We start from the raw sequence: 9,745 nt of genomic DNA on the forward strand, positions 1-9,745 counted from the left end.
GCTTACAATCTATATTCCCTTCCACATGTACACGCACACAAAGACATTCTAGGGTTAATTTGTTGGGAGCCAATTAGCCTACCAGTATATTTTTGGATTGTGGGAGGAAACCAGAGTACCCGGAGGAAACTCACACAAGTACGGGGAGAATATACAAACTCTGCACAGTTAGAGCCATGGTGGTAATCAAACCACAGACCTCAGCGCTGTGAGGCAGTAATGCTAACCATTACACCATCAGTACTACCCTAAAGAAACATTTTAGCACATTTCAGAATCAAATAGACATACATGGATGGGAAAACATCAAATCTCAGCACTAAACAATACATATGAACAAAAACTATAAAGACCACACTTTGCTTGTATTTGGTGGTTCTCTTTCAGATCCACCTGGGATCAAAACACATTGGTAGCAGAGGGTTACAGAGGGGAGCCTTCAACCTGTAACTGACATCCCACTTCAAGGAGTTAGACCTTGGGACCCTTGTGATGTAACGTAAGTAGACTGCTGACATCATTTATTTTTCTTACATCTTCTCAAGATATTTTCCCATAATGGGATTATAAAGTGCACCCTATAATTTTTTTATGTATTTTTTAATGTAACATTGCAAAATATTCCTATAGTTTACATTTGGTTTTCTATAAATTTAGTTGTATTGATCTAAATGAGTTGGGAATCCGAGTGACTTTCAAAGATACCTTGATATATCTGGATCTAAACCTTATACTTTGAGTTTGGTATGCCAGTCAAATCTGTCTTAAGATACAAAGATACCATATTTTCTGCCTGGTCTGTGAGTTGACGTGTAACAAAGTTCTGTAGAAGAGTCAAGGTTTCCCTTGACTCTTTCCCAAGATTTAAAGATACCTATAAGGGCATATTTAAGTTCATTCACCTGTGAGTTGGGGTATGATACTTGGCAACATCTTATATTAGGATGTTATGCTGTACTTTTCCTCTATAGAAGAATGGTGGAGGAACCTATGAATAAAACCACATTCACTTATTCTTCTAATGAACAATATAGTGGAGATTCACTCTTTTGTAATGGAAATACTACAGTAATGTATCTTTTTTTCTTTCCATGTGGTTCTTGATGAGAGCAACATCACTCAAAAAAAGTGTGCAGACCAACATAAACCATACCACCATAAAAGAACCTCTCAGTACAAGGTAAGTGTGGTCTTTATATATTTTTTTGTTTATTTGCATTGCTTGGAGCTGAAATTTGGTGTTTTCCCATTCATGTATCTACAGTTTATGTATGTTTTCATGAAGTGTTGGCCAGGACTATAAAGTTTTTAAACAGGAAATTGGTATTTCAATCAAAGGATTTCATTTTTCAAACTCTTACAGTAATGTTCCACATAAGAGTCTGGTATATGGGAAGGTGGTAGGTCTAGGTGAAAAAAAGAGCACAGACCGAGAAATGGATGACAAACAGAAGATTAATGATAGTTATAAGAGAAATATATTCAGACTGGCCATAGTTTTTGGTGGTGTAACAGCTGGATCAGAATTGAAAGCTGTCATCTTTAATCTTTATGTTAATGACATTATTGGTGGCCTAGAAAGTAAAGTGACCATATCTGCTGATGACAATGAGCTTCAATATAAAGGGTTTTGAACAAAGCAGAATAATAGCATTTAATAGAAAGATTTTCGACAAAATGGCAAACTAGGCACATGAACTTTAATTTTGAAAAATGCATGATTATGGAATGAGGTTTCATAATAAGAGGCAGGCAGTTTATTAATTAAGAAAAAAGGAGGGTTAAATAAAAAGGAGATGATACATATGTAGGGCTCATTAGATGTACCCTTCAATATTCCAGATCAAATGAAATATTTAGTAAAATAAACTTTTCATAACCGGGACCATGTATTATTGTGAATTGGAGCAAAAAAGTTTTACTAAGCTCCCTGCTGGTAGAATGGTTTATTTAGGAGTGGGCGATGACTTGAGGTGGGAGCTCACTTAGCAAGTTTTAGAAAAACCACTATCTGCATATAAAATATTCCATGCCACTTTAATGCCATGAAAGTGCTCTGCGTGCCAATTTAATGCAATTTCAGGCCACTGGACATAAAGGTCAAACAATATTAAATGCAAAACAATGATAGTTTTCATGCTTATATTATTACCTCTTTGAATTCCAGTTGTCAAAACACACATACAGTAGCTTTGAGAGGTGCTGCATAGTAAATGCCTGGGAATTTTGTTAACCCATCTCCTGAGTCTGTGCAAATAGTGCTGGTGAGGTGCTCAATTCTGTGGCCAATGTTTTTTTTTCACCCCATGTACATAATTATTTTACTTTGAATTATAATCTGTATATATTTAATCTGCTAATCCTTACTTTAGTTTTTTTACTTTAGATACTGTACCTACACATTGTTATAAAACTTCTATAAAGCAATGTCTTGACAGTTCTTTCATTTGTTCATTAGAGTTTAAAGTTAGACTTGTCCTCTGCTGTCCAGGCACTGTACATATTGCCAGGTGATTATGACCTTTTCACATTTGTCTCTTGCAACCCAAGCGTTTATTGTCCAAAGTTATGCCAAAAATAATTAATCACGTGACCCTTCATGTCCTCTAAAGGTAAAAGCCTGGATCATGGATGCTAATGTTACTGTAGGACAGTCATGAAAAAGTACTGGAGTGCTATATTTCAGCAACACAATACTTACAATAATCTTCTATTTTCCTGGTTTAATAAAGTACATGATTAATTAGTTTTCAGTTATAATTAGTTCCCTAAACACAACACAACTATAATAATATCCTAGTGTAATATCTGACAGTGTTTCCATTATGTTAGAAAATTGGAGTAAATAAAAGATAATAAATTGTAGTCTTCAGTTATATTATCTCATAAAAAATCAGTGTGTTCACTGGTACCAGCTTCCTCCCAGGTCGTCTGCATATAGGCATACAGTATTGGCCTGTCATCTATACCAAACTTATCAGGCAAGACTCTCAATACAATCAAGCAAGTATGGTCAATCTAATGAATGTGGTATAAAACACTTCCTGCAAATGTGGGGTCAAAGAAAGAAGAAACGCTCTTGGGATTACTATTAGATTACCCAGATAAAGTATGTGCTTCTTGGACCTTGGCAAAATCGTCAAGATGGTTTTTTAACGTTTTAGATGTTCGTGAGTATTATTACTATATTACAAAGTGTTATTTGTTTGCTCAATTGTGTACTTTTCCTTTTCTTTCCAAGCTAATTAGCTACAAGTCTATAGTTGGACCATTCGGAAAAAGTGGCACAGTGCAAAAAGGACAGATCTGTGGAAAAACGGACTGTGATGTATGAATTTTTTAAAAAGTCGTTCCAATTTTCAGTACTGTCTATATACACAAACATGGGCAGACCTTTAAAGACCTTAAGCACCTAAAAGATTTTGGTGCACCGATATATATATATATATATATTTTGCTATTCAAACATCCCCCCCCCCCCTTCACTCCAAGAAACATTGAGGGAAATTTACTAAGAAGGGAGTTCTATTTCACATGGGATGTTGCTGTGGGCAACCAATCAGAATCTACTTGTTATTTATTTAGCACCTTCTAAAAAATAATAGATAGTATGTGATTGGTTGTCCATAGCAACATCCCATCTGAAATAGAACTCCCATCTTAGTAATATTCACCCATTATCTCCAAATTCTCATCAATGCCTTTTTAAAACATCCAAAAAACATCTGACAATACCGTAGCTTGGTCTGTCCCATTTATCTACTTCCCATTGATGAAATCAAACATGAAGCAACACAATGAGACTTTCAAAGTGCGCTATTTACTTTTGTATGTATTACAGTCAAACCTGGTTGAGTGTGTTTTCAAGGGAAGGCGTGTTTACGTCTCACATATGTCGGGATTTATCAAACGAAAACTGTGGTTAAAACCCCGTTCTCTGGGTTTTTACCACATTTTCAAATGTATTAACGCGGGACTGCTGTGTTTCTCGATGCAGAGGGTAAGGCCAGATTTTTTTAGGAGTTACCATATAGAAGTTTTTTAGCTTTATAACACATCCCTTGCCACCCCGCACTGCCCATGCCACCCCCCTCCCCTGTTATCAGGGCCATGTGTGCTGTCCAGATCCAGCGACCTTCTCCTCCCTAGCAACAGGACTTTCCCTTCCAGATGCAGGGAGGAGGAGCAGCTTGAGAGTCCCTCAGCAGGATGCTCCCAGGCATAAGAGGTGAAAAGGACCTGTGGAGACCCTCTCATTTGGCTTCGCAATGGGCAGCTCTTTTCGTGAGATAATAATCGCACATGATAATACATGGTTTCTCACTTATGCAAATTCAAACAGTACTTGTTTTACTAACAGAGGTGCCTAAATGCTAAATACAAATGTTAGCAATATGTAAATGTTTAGACTCCGTGTCCCTTTTTACATCACTGATTGGAAGTAGAGATTTGTCAAATCCTATTCTCATTCCAATTACAGAGGTTCTAAAGGTGGGCATCTGATTTATAGATGTTAATAAACTGAATTAATCTCTCTTATGGCAACCAGCTGCTCATTTTTCAAGCACAGTCTGTAGCATGGCAGTTAAGAGCTGATTGGCTGATATGGGAACATGCCATATTTAATAGAACACTCTTAGTAAATTTTAGAGATGTGCAGGTTTGGTTTTTCCCAGATTAAAACGGTTATCAAAGCGGGATCTTATTGGCTATTGGCTGTCACATGTTTTGGATTCAAAGAACTGAGTAAATCCGGATATACCCGAACCCTCACATCTAGTAAATTTACTTGATTAACTAGTGTGGATAGCAGTGGTCATTCTGTTCCCCTATATCTAAATTGTACTTATATATGTAGCAATTTACCATTGCTTATTCAGTTAGGAGTAAGATGACACCTGTCTTTCGATGGGAATGTCAAAAGCTTTTTAAATAGGGCAATTGTGTGCTTAAGAAAACTCTTCAGAAGTGGTGCTACTCACGTCTGAGTGTGTGTTTGTGCGTGTGTATAAAGAGAAGACAAAGGGTAATTTATCATGCCATTGTACAGTGAAAAAGTAGTGGAAAAGAGCAGTGGTTATAGAGTGGGGAGACCAACATCCAGTACTGCTGTGAGGTGTTCTTGGGATAGAAATGTGGGCACTTATTGGACTGTGTGTAGATGCATGCCGTGCAACTTGGGAGATGTAGTCTCATGGTATGACTCACTTCCGGTTACAGTGGTCTGGCGGGCAGTGTTTGCCAGAGGATGAATAAAGACGCACTTACTTCAAGCTGCACAGGTGTCTCCAAGTTGATTGATACGCACATCTACACTGTGTAATAAGCAAGAAAGATAAAGTGGAGAGAGATAAAGTACCAACCAATCAGCTCCTGTAAATTTTCTCACCATGGTGTACTAAGCTTGAAAAATTATAATTGGGGAGTGATAAACCACCAGCCAGTCAGCTCCTATGTGTCATGTTACAGGCTGTGTTTGAAAAATGACAGGTAGGAGCTGGTTGTTTATCACTCTCCACTGTATCACTTTTCAAGCTTATTACATCTTGCCCATGTAACATAGTAATTAGGATCTGATTGGCTAGTACTTTATCTTTCTCTACGGCATAGTGAATATGTTCCACTATCAAAACCCCCAAAATGGATGTGGTTCGTTTTATCGAATGACATTAGGTCGAATGTCATTTGGTCGACCCCACTAGGTCGAATGTGTAAAAAGGTCGACATGGGTTTATGTCGAACTTCCGACTATGTCGACTGCCATTAGGTTGACTGGGGTTAGGTCGAATTGCTCTTTTTGGCCGAAATGTCAACAGTGTCGACATGGACACTGTTGACATAGTGAATCGGACCCTCGCTTCGCTCGCAATGCTTCGGGCACGGTGGCTCGCTTCGCTCGCCACAGCTTTAATAACCTCCTCCACGCCCTAGTGGATGGTAGGGCATGAACCACCGCCTGTCGGCACATGTCGGCACCAAAAAAAACCCAAAAAGAGCAATTCGACCTAACCCCAGTCGACCTAATGGCAGTCGACATAGTCGGAAGTTCGACATAAACCCATGTCGACCTTTTTACACATTCGACCTAGTGGGGTCGACCAAAATGACATTCGACCTAATGTCATTCGATAAAACGACCGTATCCCCCCAAAATGTAATGATAGAATTTGGATTTTCAAATTCTTATTTTTAAAAACAGTTTATTATAATTAGCTCATCTGTACTAATTATTTATTGTGGAAATGTAATTAAAAAGGTACTTGTGGAGTATCACGGCTCCCATCGTATGGCATCGTATGCCATATGTAGTGGCATACGATGGCATACAATGGTAAACGATGCGATGCGATTTTTACCGATTTTTCAGCATTTTTGGTCAAAAATCGTATGCGATCGCATCGGATGCCATACGATGGCATACAATGCGATGTGATGGCATACGTTTTTGATCTTAAATGCATCCAAATGCATTAAAATTAGTATGAAACATGTTAATTGGCCCCCAACTGTCATTTTTCACTGTGTACCACCCCCAATATCAACGCCAACCCGAAGCGTGGCGAGCGCAGCGAGCCCGCGAGGGGCGGCGGTACGCGTCCTATGACCTTTTCATACCCCCACTATCCACGTCGGCGTGGAGTTGAGAATAGAAAGTGTGGCGAGCGCAGCGAGCCACCGATCCCGAAGCGTGGCTAGCGGACGCGGATACCTGTGAAGCCCGCGAGGGGACGCGTATAGCTGTGAAGGTATCCGCGTCGGGGCTCGGTGGCTCGCTGCGCTCGCCACGCTTTCTATTTTCAACTCCACGCCGACGTGGATAGTGGGGTATGAAAAGGTCGTAGGACGCGTACCGCCGCCCCTCGCGCGCTCACTGCGCTCGCCACGCTTTGGGTTGACGTTGATAGTGGGGGTGGTACACTATGAAAAATGGCATTTGGGGGCATTTCACATGTTTACTACACATTTCAATGCATTTTGATGCATTTCAGTGCAAAATCGGGTGCGATCGCATCGCATGCGATTTGATCGTATGCGATGCGATTTTTTATCATACGATCAGCATACGATCAAGGTTGTTGGAGCCGTGATACTCCACAAGTACCATTAAAAATGTAAGGGGTTCTCTTTATTAGTAATAAGATTTTACAAATACATTTATTAATGTTCCTACATGCAGGGAATAACATCGCCCTGCAGGTTAATTACTGCAGTATGATGCTGTAGCTAATGTATGTGTTGCTTAGATTTCTTTCACATTAGTTATTTTAGACAGCCAGTAGATGGTGCTGCTGTGTGGTTAGGGAGACTGTTGCATTGCTGCTGGAAGCATATGATCTGCTAACTATAATGAATATCAATGCTCAAACATGATTTCTGGTCCCAAATTTACTTTCAACATACTGCTCTTATTATTAGCAAATATGCAAACTGATTCCTGTGATACCTACTACAGATATGTAAGATAAGTAAAATACTGAAGCAGTAGAAACATAGCAAAGCTTTCACGTTTAATGTGACCGTTGTCAAAATGAATACATTTTTTTTAAGGGAAGTGCTGTCTAGCAATGGCCAAAAGTTGAACCAATCAGATTCATCTTTCTCAAACTGAACCATTACACGTTTAGGGATATCATGATTCAGTACAGGCAAATTAATAAGTAGTGTACCTTAGCCATTTTGATTTAAGCCATGGCATAGCCTTAAAACCAGTGGCGTAAGTTTGCCCCAGTTGCCCAACACACACACACACACACACACACACACCACCTTATATAAATGAAAGTGTGCATGTGTATGTATGTTATGTATATTATGTTTAAAATAAAGAAACTGTAACTTCTATGGTCCTGCTGGGAGGGGGAGTCAGCCACAGAAGTGATATCAACAGCTTTCAATTAATTGATTCAAACTTGCAGGGGAGGAGAGGTAACCCTTGGGAGCAGGAGCCCGGCAGCAGATGACTCCATTGCCTCCCAGAGTTCTGCCTCTGCTTAAAACATAGACTGTTGCGGGGCCTTCAGGAATATTTTGGGAACCACTGTCCTAGCTTCTCATAGAAGAGTTGGACAGGAAGAAATGCAGATAGCAGTAAGATTCACTGGGTCTTTAACTCCTTTGCTGTTTTGGGCTTTCTCACCCTTTGTGACCATTTTTTATTGTTAGTACAGGTTGAGTATCCATTAGCCCAAATGCTCTGGACCAGGAGCTGCTACTTTAATGTAACTGGGAGACCCACTGGGCCTTTCCATCAGACATAGGAACATGAAATTAGTACCCGCTCCCCCCTCTTTTGGTGCTTCTGCTCCCCAGTACAACCTCCTCCTCCTCTGCTGTCTCCTTGAAGCCATGCTGGTACTGACACTCATCAAACAAATCACTCTCTCACACTGAAACTTCTGTACTCCTTCCCAAGACTCCTTAGTCACTACCTATCAAAGCACAAATGGATCATAGGGATTTTAATAGGGTGTGTGATGCATAAATGTGGGTGACTTTCTTCCACACTGTGCAACTCACATAATGAAACTATTATTCTGATTGATCTCAAAATCATATGCTTCCATGTGAGAAATCTCATGAAAAGTTGCATGTTATTTGCATTTGTGTAACAAACCCCAATACTTTTTTTTTTAATTTCCCTTCTCCTCCCACCCTTCCATTATTTTACCCTACTCCGTTTTCTCTACCAAATTTTTTCCCTCCATATATCTTTTCTGTAAGCTCCTCCTCTACCTAGCTGTTTGTGTCCCCCCCCCCCCCCCCCCACACACACACACCCCAAGAGCTTTTTCCCTTTTCCTTTGGGACTATTTCAGCCCCCAGATATTACTCTCTTTGCATTCTTTTTTTAACCTTTCTTGACTTTTATTTAATTTCCATTTTTATACTTAATTGCAGGTATTTTGTCAGAATTGGGAGTGTTCCTCTCTGCACCACCATTATTGTGTGCTTGAGACAGATATTTTGCTCTACCATCATCTCTGATTGGCCAATATATGGCTGCACTTGGCCAGAAAAGAAGTTGTATCTATAGACTGATTTCCAGCTATAGTACATGCACATCATGGACAATGCTGCTATGACATTTTCTTATTTTAGTACTTCTGGTTTCTCAGTAGAACTGCAAGTGGGACTGATATGGTATCTTTCATGGCCATTTGCCTAGAATGCTTTGTATGCCTGTTTTGCATTATGCTAATCCCTGAAGAATATTTCAAAGTACCGTGAGAACACTGAGTACGTCACCTTTTTTTACTTCACCTCTCATTAAAAGTAGTTCTTCCAATGAATGAACCTCATTATCATCTATATACAGTATATGTCTATTGCTCGTTTGTGTTTTTCCAAAACACTGCCATCTGTTAGCAGTGAGTGAAACTACATCTCTTTCTCTCTCTCACACATGCACAAATACAGAGGCAATCATAAGGTAGCAGACTAGCTTTCGAAGCATTTGCTTCGAGCGGACTTACTAGTGATATACAGTTGCAAGAAAACGTATGTGAACCCTTTGGAATGACTGTACCTGGATTTCTGCAAAAATTGGTCATAAATGTGTCACAACAATAAACAAACACAGTGTGCCAAATGTAATCGGGTGAGAGTTTCAGAAAGTGAGAGATTTTGGGAGAGTTTTCCCATGTTATTTTAAAGCAGCAATCAATTACATGGCAAAATTAACCTGGTTTTGCAGTGTAATTGATTGCTGCTTTAAAAAGATGGGGAAAACTCTCCCAAAATCTCT

The 9,745-nt window shown here is 39.5% G+C and overlaps 1 long non-coding RNA gene across 1 annotated transcript; it reads left to right on the forward strand.

The window, feature by feature from the left end:
- The first annotated feature begins 660 nt into the window (after positions 1-660).
- On the forward strand, positions 661-9,531 carry LOC146072562 (uncharacterized). Its single transcript, XR_014473186.1, has 4 exons — positions 661-1,180; positions 2,459-2,510; positions 3,242-3,328; positions 8,899-9,531. It is a non-coding gene; the product is annotated as an uncharacterized LOC146072562 (long non-coding RNA).
- Positions 9,532-9,745: the final 214 nt, after the last annotated feature.

The sequence above is a fragment of the Crinia signifera genome, chromosome 4 (assembly GCF_055691185.1).
Source record: "Crinia signifera chromosome 4, ASM5569118v1, whole genome shotgun sequence".
Taxonomy (NCBI): domain Eukaryota; kingdom Metazoa; phylum Chordata; class Amphibia; order Anura; family Myobatrachidae; genus Crinia; species Crinia signifera.